At 37.6% G+C, this 12,500-nt stretch overlaps 1 protein-coding gene across 3 annotated transcripts in view; it reads left to right on the plus strand.

The window, feature by feature from the left end:
- Positions 1-12,500, plus strand: part of LOC137655847 (octopamine receptor beta-2R-like) — a 605,153-nt gene that overhangs the window by 590,704 nt on the left and 1,949 nt on the right. For all 3 annotated transcript variants that reach the window (XM_068390026.1, XM_068390027.1, XM_068390025.1), the window contains exon 6: positions 10,388-12,500. This exon is cut by the window's right edge and continues 1,949 nt beyond it. The gene's annotated coding sequence lies outside the window, so the exon portion shown is untranslated. The remainder of the gene's footprint in view (positions 1-10,387) is intronic.

Below are 12,500 nucleotides of genomic sequence, written 5' to 3' on the forward strand. Positions count from 1 at the left end.
AATAGAAAGCAGTCATAGGTAAGACCCAGTCTGCTCTTTTTTTTTTTTTTTTTTTTTTTTTTTTTTTTTTGACCTTTAATAAAATTTGATGTTTACATATCTTTATTTCTATCATTTAGATTCACCGTTTTTTCCATAACTCGACTTCTCTCTTCTCCGATCTACTTGTTTGCTGGTTTCGGATATATTTTATTAAGCGAAATTTACTTTACTACCGAAATTTTCTTCCAAAAAATTTAAAAAAATTATTAAATTACTTTCAATATATGAACATATTGTGACACAAAGCACAAAGGATAATATATTAGAAACCATTAATGGATGCGAGGATTCATTGGCAAAGTTTTAACACCTTATTATCATTATTATTATTATTATTATTGTTACTTGCTAAGCTACAATCCTAGTTGGAAAAGCAGGATGCTATAAGCCCAAGTGCTCCAACAGGGAAAATAGCCCAGTGCCGAAAGGAAGCAGATAGAGTAGTGTCCGTATGTATATCCTCAAGCAAGAGCACTCATACCCAAGACAGTGGAAGACCAGGGCACAGAGGATATGACACTACCCGAGACGAGAGAACTATGGCTTGATTTTGGAGTGTCCTTCTTCTAGAAGAGATGCTTACCATAGCTAAAGAGTCTCTTCAGATATGATAGTGTAACAAGCCACAGAATTACACGAGGATTTGGAGATTATCCTGCAAGCTACTCGGCAAAATTTACCGTCTCGAATTCAGCACATCACAAGGAATTGGCTATCCTTTGATGAATCTAGCCAATTAATCCTTTTGAGGCCCTTTTCATCAATAGGCGTAGGAGGAGATGATGATGATGAATTCAGCAATTGCTATATTGATCCCACAGATGTATCTCTCTCTCTCTCTCTCTCTCTCTCTCTCTCTCTCTCTCTCTCTCTCTCTCTCTCTTTTTTTTTTCTTTTTTTTTTTTTTTGTTACTGAAGTTGTGATGTGCTGAGTGTCTTTCATGGCGATTTCCAGAGTTTTAAGGTATTGGACCACCTGGGTTAACATCCACCTCTATCTGGATGAACCTTCTTCCCAATGTGCATCCTGTATTCAAGTCTTTTTCTTACTTGCTGAAAGACTACAAATGTAACTCCTCTTGAGGAGCTGATATGAAAGACTATAAATGTAACTCCTATTTAGGAACTTACAGGAAAGACTACATATGTAACTCCTCTTGAGGAACTGATATAAAAGACTACAAATGTAACTCCTCTTTAGGAGCTGATATGAAAGACTACAAGAGAAACTCCTCTTGAGGAGCTGATGTGAAAGACTACAAGAGTAACTCCTCTTGAGGACCTGATATGAAAGACTACAAATGTAACTCCTCTTGAGGAGCTGATATGAAAGACTACAAATATAACTCCTCTTGAGGAGCTGATATGAAAGACTACAAATGTAACTCGTCTTTAGGAGCTGATATGAAAGACTACAAATGTAACTCCTCTTTAGGAGCTGATATGAAAGACTACAAATGTAACTCCTCTTCAGGAGCTGATATGAAAGACTACAAGTGTAACTCCTCTTGAGGAGCTGATATGAAAGATTACAAGTGTAACTCCTCTTGAGGAGCTGATATGAAAGACTACAAATGTAACTCCTCTTGAGGAGCTGATATGAAAGATTACAAGTGTAACTCCTCTTGAGGAGCTGATATGAAAGATTACAAGTGTAACTCCTCTTGAGGAGCTGATATGAAAGATTACAAGTGTAACTCCTCTTGAGGAGCTGATATGAAAGACTACAAATGTAACTCCTCTTGAGGAGCTGATATGAAAGATTACAAGTGTAACTCCTCTTGAGGAGCTGATGTGAAAGACTACAAGAGTAACTCCTCTTGAGGAGCTGATATGAAAGACTACAAATGTAACTCCTCTTGAGGAGCTGATATGAAAGACTACAAATGTAACTCCTCTTTAGGAGCTGATATGAAAGACTACAAATGTAACTCCTCTTGAGGAGCTGATATGAAAGACTACAAGTGTAACTGCTCTTGAGGAGCTGATATGAAAGATTACAAGTGTAACTCCTCTTCAGGAGCTGATATGAAAGACTACAAATGTAACTCCTCTTGAGGAGCTGATATGAAAGATTACAAGTGTAACTCCTCTTGAGGAGCTGATATGAAAGACTACAAATGTAACTCCTCTTGGGGAGCTGATATGAAAGATTACAAGTGTAACTCCTCTTGAGGAGCTGATATAAAAGACTACAAGTGTAACTCCTCTTGGGGAGCTGATATGAAAGACTACAAGTGTAACTCCTCTTGAGGAGCTGATATGAAAGACTACAAGTGTAACTCCTCTTGGGGAGCTGATATGAAAGACTACAAGTGTAACTCCTCTTGAGGAGCTGATATGAAAGACTACAAGTGTAACTCCTCTTGGGGAGCTGATATGAAAGACTACAAGTGTAACTCCTCTTGAGGAGCTGATATGAAAGACTACAAGTGTAACTCCTCTTGGGGAGCTGATATGAAAGACTACAAGTGTAACTCCTCTTGAGGAGCTGATATGAAAGACTACAAATGTAACTCCTCTTGGGGAGCTGATATGAAAGACTACAAATGTAACTCCTCTTGAGGAGCTGATATGAAAGACTACAAATGTAACTCCTCTTGGGGAGCTGATATGAAAGACTACAAATGTAACTCCTCTTTAGGAGCTGATATGAAAGACTACAAGTGTAACTCCTCTTGAGGAGCTGATGTGAAAGACTACAAGAGTAACTCCTCTTGAGGAGCTGATATGAAAGACTACAAATGTAACTCCTCTTGAGGAGCTGATATGAAAGACTAAAAATGTAACTCCTCTTTAGGAGCTGATATGAAAGACTACAAATGTAACTCCTCTTGGAGAGCTGATATGAAAGATTACAAGTGTAACTCCTCTTGAGGAGCTGATATGAAAGACTACAAATGTAACTCCTCTTGAAGAGCTGATATGAGAGACTACAATAGTAACTCCTCTTGAGGAGCTGATATGAAAGACTACAAATGTAACTCCTCTTGAGGAGCTGATATGAAAGATTACAAGTGTAACTCCTCTTGAGGAGCTGATATGAAAGACTATAAATGTAACTCCTCTTGAGGAGCTGATATGAAAGACTATAAATGTAACTCCTCTTGAGGAGCTGATATGAAAGACTATAAATGTAACTCCTCTTGAGGAGCTGATATGAAAGACTACAAGTGTAACTCCTCTTGAGGAGCTGATATGAAAGACTACAAGTGTAACTCCTCTTGAGGAGCTGATATGAAAGACTACAAGTGTAACTCCTCTTGAGGAGCTGATATGAAAGACTACAAGTGTAACTCCTCTTGGGGAGCTGATATGAAAGACTACAAGTGTAACTCCTCTTGAGTAGCTGATATGAAAGACTAAAAATGTAACTCCTCTTTAGGAGCTGATATGAAAGACTAAAAATGTAACTCCTCTTGAGGAGCTGATATGAAAGACTACAAATGTAACTCCTCTTGAGGAGCTGATATGAAAGACTACAAATGTAACTCCTCTTTAGGAGCTGATATGAAAGACTACAAGTGTAACTCCTCTTGAGGAGCTGATGTGAAAGACTACAAGAGTAACTCCTCTTGAGGAGCTGATATGAAAGACTACAAGAGAAACTCCTTTTGAGGAGCTGATATGAAATATTACAAGTGTAACTCCTCTTGAGGAGCTGATATGAAAGTCTACAAATGTAACTCCTCTTGAGGAGCTGATATGAAAGACTACAAGTGTAACTCCTCTTGAGGAGCTGATGTGAAAGACTACAAGAGTAACTCCTCTTGAGGAGCTGATATGAAAGACTAAAAATGTAACTCCTCTTTAGGAGCTGATATGAAAGACTACAAGTGTAACTCCTCTTGGAGAGCTGATATGAAAGATTACAAGTGTAACTCCTCTTGAGGAGCTGATATGAAAGACTACAAATGTAACTCCTCTTGAGGTGCTGATATGAGAGACTACAATAGTAACTCCTCTTGAGGAGCTGATATGAAAGACTACAAATGTAACTCCTCTTGAGGAGCTGATATGAAAGATTACAAGTGTAACTCCTCTTGAGGAGCTGATATGAAAGACTATAAATGTAACTCCTCTTGAGGAGCTGATATGAAAGACTACAAGTGTAACTCCTCTTGAGGAGCTGATATGAAAGACTACAAGTGTAACTCCTCTTGGGGAGCTGATATGAAAGACTACAAGTGTAACTCCTCTTGAGTAGCTGATATGAAAGACTAAAAATGTAACTCCTCTTTAGGAGCTGATATGAAAGACTACAAATGTAACTCCTCTTGAGGAGCTGATATGAAATATTACAAGTGTAACTCCTCTTGAGGAGCTGATATGAAAGACTACAAATGTAACTCCTCTTGAGGAGCTGATATGAAAGACTACAAGTGTAACTCCTCTTGAGGAGCTGATGTGAAAGACTACAAGAGTAACTCCTCTTGAGGAGCTGATATGAAAGACTACAAATGTAACTCCTCTTGAGGAGCTGATATGAAATATTACAAGTGTAACTCCTCTTGAGGAGCTGATATGAAAGACTACAAATGTAACTCCTCTTTAGGAGCTGATATGAAAGACTACAAGTGTAACTCCTCTTGAGGAGCTGATGTGAAAGACTACAAGAGTAACTCCTCTTGAGGAGCTGATATGAAAGACTAAAAATGTAACTCCTCTTTAGGAGCTGATATGAAAGACTACAAGTGTAACTCCTCTTGGAGAGCTGATATGAAAGATTACAAGTGTAACTCCTCTTGAGGAGCTGATATGAAAGACTACAAATGTAACTCCTCTTGAGGTGCTGATATGAGAGACTACAATAGTAACTCCTCTTGAGGAGCTGATATGAAAGACTACAACTGTAACTTCTCTTGAGGAGCTGATATGAAAGATTACTAGTGTAACTCCTCTTGAGGAGCTGATATGAAAGACTACAAATGTAACTCCTCTTGAGGAGCTGATATGAAAAACTACAAGTGTAACTCCTCTTGAGGAGCTGATATGAAAGACTACAAGTGTAACTCCTCTTGGGGAGCTGATATGAAAGACTACAAGTGTAACTCCTCTTGAGTAGCTGATATGAAAGACTACAAGTGTAACTCCTCTTGGGGAGCTGATATGAAAGACTACAAGTGTAACTCCTCTTGAGGAGCTGATATGAAAGACTACAAATGTAACTCCTCTTGGGGAGCTGATATGAAAGACTACAAATGTAACTCCTCTTGAGGAGCTGATATGAAAGACTACAAGAGAAACTCCTTTTGAGGAGCTGATATGAAAGACTACAAGTGTAATTCCTCTTGGGGAGCTGATATGAAAGACTACAAGTGTAACTCCTCTTGAGGAGCTGATATGAAAGACTACAAATGTAACTGCTCTTGAGGAGCTGATATGAAAGACTACAAATGTAACTCCTCTTTAGGAGCTGATATGAAAGTCTACAAATGTAACTCCTCTTGAGGAGCTGATATGAAAGACTACAAGAGTAACTCCTCTTGAGGAGCTGATATGAAAGACTACAAATGTAACTCCTCTTGAGGAGCTGATATGAAAGATCACAAATGTAACTCCTCTTTAGGAGCTGATATGAAAGACTACAAATGTAACTCCTCTTCAGGAGCTGATATGAAAGACTACAAGTGTAACTCCTCTTGGAGAGCTGATATGAAAGATTACAAGTGTAACTCCTCTTGAGGAGCTGATATGAAAGGCTACAAATGTAACACCTCTTAAGGAGCTGATATGAGACACTACAAGAGTAACTCCTCTTGAGGAGCTGATATGAAAGACTACAAATGTAACTCCTCTTGAGGAGCTGATATGAAATATTACAAGTGTAACTCCTCTTGAGGAGCTGATATGAAAGACTACAAATGTAACTCCTCTTGAGGAGCTGATATGAAAGACTACAAGTGTAACTCCTCTTGAGGAGCTGATATGAAAGACTACAAGTGTAACTCCTCTTGAGGAGCTGATATGAAAGACTACAAGTGTAACTCCTCTTGAGGAGCTGATATGAAAGACTAAAAGTGTAACTCCTCTTGGGGAGCTGATATGAAAGACTACAAGTGTAACTCCTCTTGAGGAGCTGATATGAAAGACTACAAATGTAACTCCTTTTGAGGAGCTGATATGAAAAACTACAAGTGTAACTCCTCTTGGGGAGCTGATATGAAAGACTACAAGTGTAACTCCTCTTGAGGAGCTGATATGAAAGACTACAAGTGTAACTCCTCTTGAGGAGCTGATATGAAAGGCTACAAGTGTAACTCCTCTTGAGGAGCTGATATGAAACACTAGAAATGTAACTGCTCTTGAGGAGCTGATATGAAAGAATACAAATGTAACTCCTCTTGAAGAGCTGATATGAAAGACCACAAATGTAACTCCTCTTGAAGAGCTGATATGAAAGACCACAAATGTAACTCCTCTTGAGGAGCTGATATGAAAGACTACAAGTGTAACTCCTCTTGAGGAGCTGATATGAAACACTAGAAATGTAACTGCTCTTGAGGAGCTGATATGAAAGAATACAAATGTAACTCCTCTTGAAGAGCTGATATGAAAGACCACAAATGTCACTCCTCTTGAGGAGCTGATATGAAAGGGTACAAGTGTAACTCCTCTTGAAGAGCTGATATGAAAGACCACAAATGTAACTCCTCTTGAGGAGCTGATATGAAAGAATACAAATGTAACTCCTCTTTAGGAGCTGATATGAAAGACTACAAATGTAACTCCTCTTCAGGAGCTGATATGAAAGACTACAAGTGTAACTCCTCTTGAGGAGCTGATATGAAAGATTACAAGTGTAACTCCTCTTGAGGAGCTGATATGAACCCTCATACTTGATTAGCATTTCAAGTCACCAAATAAAAAGGAAATTGCAAGTTTCCTTACCTTAGAGAATGAAGTTCTTGAGGAAGGCCCATCTTGATAAGGGGTTACGACTCGCTAAATGGTTGGCAACTTGCAAGACCTTGCTGTAAAGAATGTTTAAACCAGTATATCCCCTGTTTATGATGAACTTGCTTAGTAGAGAATCTATTTGTAGCAAATGGTATTATTATTATTATTATTATTATTATTATTATTTTTATTAATTATGTTAAGATTATTAAAATTATTATTATTATTATTATTATTATTATTATTATTATTATCATCATCATCTAAGCTACATCCCTAGTTGGAAAAGCTGGATGCTATAAGCCCATGGGTTCCAACAGGGAAAAACAGCCCGGTAAGGAAATGAATAAACTATATATGAGGAGTAATGATTAAAGTATATAGAATATCATAATATCAGTAATAATTAAATTATATACTGTATTAGATTCAGCTTAACGATATTTATTGACATATGTATCTGACATGGGCTCTTAGTAACCTGGTTAAATCAAATTTTATAATGGCCAAGGGGAAAAAACGCGAATATGAATAATTATTTTAATTTAGAATTGAAAATATATATTTTTTCTATCCGATAAAATTAGTGAGATTCGTGCGTATCTCCCATTCTCCTCCTCCTCCTCCTCCTCCTCCTCCTCCTCCTCCTCCTTCTCCTCCTCCTCCTTCTCTTCCTTCTCCCTCTCTTCCTTCTCCTTCTCCTCCTCCCTCTCCTTCTCCTCCACCTTCTCGTACTTCTCCTTCTCCTCCCTCTCCTTCTCCTCCTCCCTCTCTTCCTTCATCTTCTCCTCCCTCTCCTTCTCCTTCTCCTTCTCCTTCTTCTTCTCCTTTTCCTACTCCTTTTCCTCCCTCTTTTTCTCCTCCTTCTCTTCCTCCCTCTCTTCCTTCATCTTCTCCCTCTCCTTCTCCCCTCCTCCATCTCTTCCTTCTTCTCCTCCCTCTTCTTTTCTTTCTCCTCCTCCTTCTCCTACTCCTTCTCCTCCCTCTCTTTCTCCTTTCTCCTCTTCCTTCTCCTCCTCCTCTTCCTCTTCCTTTCACTATTCAATCTTCCTTGATCTTCAGATTTCGGGCGAATGTTTGCATCTTCCCTCAATGTCAGAGGATTTTCCCTTAATAAAGCCAGATGGCGTCTCATTCGAATTTGGATTTAACTCAACCATTGCAATTACCTTACTGCTAAAGGGGGCAATACCGAGTAAATTGTTTTCATATATTTTTTTTTTAATGCAGCAATAAATTCCACCTATCTGTAAAAAAAACAAAAAACAATACAAAAAAATAATTAGCTCCGGTAACGAATTTGGAAGGAGGTTATGTTTTACCCCCTGTTTGTGTGTTTGTGTGTGAACAGCTTCCTGGCCGCAATTTTAATGATAGAGTAATGAAACTTGCAGGGATTTACTGTTATGTAAAAAGCTGGAGATGATTAAATTTCGGATCAGGATGCTTGAAAACTTTAAATCAATCAATCAATTAAATTTTGGAAGGTCAAAGGTCAAAGGTCAAGGTCAAGCAAAATATCAAATTCACGTAATCAGCGTCACAGAGGCTTTAAACTTGGTTCATATTTGAGTGTATGAAAATCCACGCCAATTATTACATGTTAAGGTCAAAGGTCAAGGTCGAGAAATAAGCTGCTGCGGTGGAGGTCCGCGCTCTACTGAGTGTCCCTCTAGTTTCTTTATGAGACGTTGAATGGTGCAGAATTTAATGAGAAAGATAATTTCGTATTCTTATGGTAAATGCGTTTACGAGTATTATGCATGGAATATAAAATGAAAAATGAACAAAAAGTAAGTAATGTAACTAAAATTCTAAATCATTTTCTCGTACCTGTGGCTCGTTTAATCATAACCTGTTCCACGAACGGTGTCATGAATAAGACATATTAATGTAACTATTTAATTTCATTTTCCAAATCCTCCATCATCACCACTTTTCCATACATAACGATCAGTATGTTTTCTTTTCTGCTATTGAACTGTAAAAGTGGAATGTGACACAAGATGGCTCCACATTTTTCAAATGGAGAGCTCAGCTGCTAAATTAGTGACAACCAAGTCTTATGTAATAAGGATAAATGCAGTATGACATTTTCTGTTTTCTTAATGTAGTCTTTTTCTTCTAATGGTCTTTTTTTTATTTTTGTTTGCTCAAGAGTGTCATTTAGAAATGTCAAGATAAATAAAAAACTGATCTTGACAGTCTTTCTCTTCAGAAAATAAATAAAAGGTCAAAATGGTAAACATTTTACAATCACAAGTCTTCCAAGCTGTTCTGTCCTGTTTTTATTATACTTTTTCCCTTTTTTCTGTCTTTTTCCTTTTTTTATTTTCCTTTCCGCATTATTTTCTTCTTACGAATCTCATTTTTTTCCTTCACCTTTGTTTTTCCTCTTCCTTTCTTCTGTTCTTCTTTTCCTCATTTTCTATTCTATTTCTTTTTCTTTTCTTCCTCTCCTCTCCCCCTCACTTCATCCCCATTCATTTCCATTTCTCTTCTCTTCCTTCCCCATTTTTTGTTCTTTCTTTTACTTCACCTTCCCTGGTTTTTCTTATCCATCCTCATCCTTATTCCTTCCTCGCTCTTGCTACTTTTCTTTCTCCATTCATTTTCCTTCCCCTTAGCAATTCTTTTTCTTTTTCCATTTTTTATTTCATTTTCCCCATTCTTTTTCTTGGCTCCTTCCCCACTGGGTTACATAAGGTCTTAGGTTGCCCATCGATTCAACCTCCTCACAAGGAAAAAAAATATATACTGAGTATATATACACACACAGACACACTCACACACACACACACACACACACACATATATATATATATATATATATAAACAAAATATGCTTATTACTTTTTATTACATTTTGGTTTTATGACTATCATCCCTTAAGTTCTTTTTTACCTGATGTATATTTTCCTGTATGTCTTGGTAACATGAGGCTTGCCTACAATATTGTCCATTTAAATAATAGCTCTCTCTCTGTCTCTCTCTCTCTCTCTCTCTCTCTCTCTCTCTCTCTCTCTCTCTCTCTCTACTTGATCTTTCACGCATGATGTATAGTTTCATTTCTAGCTTCTATTTATTCACCTGTCATTTTATGTGCTGATGACATTATCTTTATTTCATCACTAATCTCTGAACTTATTTTTCACATATGAAGACAAATAATGCATGGTGATTACTCATTAACAACTGATAGACGACCTTAATTCATGCATACTTAAAAGAAGTAAATGATTCGAGAGTATGTTGACGAATTAATGACAAGTAATTAACTCTCCCTTCCCACGGTTACACGATCTTTATTCTTGAAGCCCACTTAAATCCCATATCTAAACCCCCTCCCCCCCAATTAACACGAATACATCATACAAACCCCAATAACTGTTGCCAAGCTTCTCGAAAATAGAATCACTACTAACTCCAATGTGTTTCTTTTCAGATGTGGATTGTGGCCAAGGAGGGAGATACGACCCCACTGTGCCAAACCTCCAAGTCATGCCATACCCGCCCTCTCCATCTTGCCCTTACTGACCATCTGCCAAATATGAGGCTCACCTGCCACCAGTAACGTTGTCATATAGATGTACAGGACGGAGAGGAGATACAATATAACGATTGGATGTGAGACGCAACTGATCGATAACTCGCTGAATTAAGGAAGGGATTGGGGAAGTTGAGATTTTAACTCGAAAAGTTTTGAAGAGGATTCGTTCTTAACATCAGACTGTTTGGGTATTACTTTTGTTTTACGGTTCTGGATTTTATTCCAGGTTTCAGGTAGAGAGAGAGAGAGAGAGAGAGAGAGAGAGAGAGAGAGAGAGAGAGAGAGAGAGAGAGAGAGAGAGAGAGATAGTATTAGTAATTGTATGCATGTTGATCTTCTAAAAAAAAAAGGGAAGAATATTTATTTATTTCTAGACCTTATCTCACATTGAAGAGAGAAGCACATAAACAACAATCTCATCCTATTTGATGGAAATATAAATTTAGCCAATGATGAATTTGAATTGCTTCCCAAAGATATGAAGGCCAGTTGTTAAGAGTGGAAATCGGACCAAAAGAAAAACCTTCATGTGGTGGCAACGGAAGAATGGGACGATCGACGATGACAAAGGAGAGGACGACGACGATGATGATGGCATATGAGAAGAGAGAGAAATCTCAAGAGTGCCAGGCAGAGTGTGCCACGGTCGGTCTCGTGGTGCCAGTGTGTGTTTAAGGCGCCCAGTAGAAATGACACCATATACTCTCTTCGGGTGCCCTTATATCTGGCTTCTACCGTGGATTTACCCGGCGTATGAGCGCAAGCAGATACTGCGTTCTCATTGCGTTCAGCCCGTGTTGTATTTTTAAGAAATGGCTGTAATTACATGATGGCATAGTTACGTCATCATTATAGTTAAAAACGGGTTACTGAAACTGTTATGGTAATGCTACCTATACTGATTACAGAGTGCAAACAAAAGTGAAACGAGAATGGTGAAGTTTGAAAGTCTACTTGTAGATTGACAAATGTATACAAATAAGTAACTTTCCCGAGGAAAAGAAAAAAAAACTCGAAAGTGAGATTTATCGTTGTTCCTCAGTACCTCATTAAGTGATACTGCGTTCAACGTTTTGACTTACGGAAAACAAATGCGCTTATAGGAATGTGGCTGAAAGTATTAATGTAAGCTTTAAACTTCTAGAAACCTTATTGGTGATTTTAAATCTTAATTTTTTTTACGCTGCACTCAAAAATACTATTTCATTTGGGTAAGAAATTTTCATAGATACATTGTCAGGAAATGCTACTGCTTTTCATAGGTATATTTTCGAAAATTAGTGCTATTAATCAAAAAAAAAAAAACTTCTGATGAAGATCCGTCTATATTTTTCTATAGAAAATTATTATGAAGATGAAATAGTATATTGTAACTGAGATTTAATTTCTCCCGTTCCAAGTTTCCTGTGTCACTGTGAATAAATAGATGAGTAAAATATACGATATCACTGTTGTCATTTGGTGGTAGGTGTTTTAAGTGTTCCTAAGTGTTTACAGATGTTGTGGCAGATGTTGTGCAAAAATATCGATCATGTGTTTTCTTTCCGTACCAAACCACCCAGAGGAGACAATGGATTGCCAATCTTCGTTCACAATTAGAGATGCTAATTATGCTAATTACTCTTACCTTTCCACCTCAGTGTTGTGAATGAAACATATATGTCTAAATATGTCTACATAGAGTTACCGAGATTAATTCAAAGCATCTTGTGTTTATTGTAAACTTTTATGCTGTTGCTAAGGGGCATCGTTGAGATATATCAAGTGACATTTCGAGGATAAACTGTTAGTGAATCCTTTGATCTCACGTCAATTGCCGCGGATGCAAACGAAATGGCTCCATCTTTCAACATTGGAGTCTTATAATCACATACTTATGACATTCCTAGCATCAGTTAAATCAAAATAACACTGAAGATGCAAAACTTACTGCAAAAGGCAGTGAAATAAACCCTTCTGTTCAAGCTAAAGTGTGGTCCAATACTGTTTGTAATGAATTCAACGATGG

This window comes from Palaemon carinicauda, chromosome 16 (assembly GCF_036898095.1).
Source record: "Palaemon carinicauda isolate YSFRI2023 chromosome 16, ASM3689809v2, whole genome shotgun sequence".
Taxonomy (NCBI): domain Eukaryota; kingdom Metazoa; phylum Arthropoda; class Malacostraca; order Decapoda; family Palaemonidae; genus Palaemon; species Palaemon carinicauda.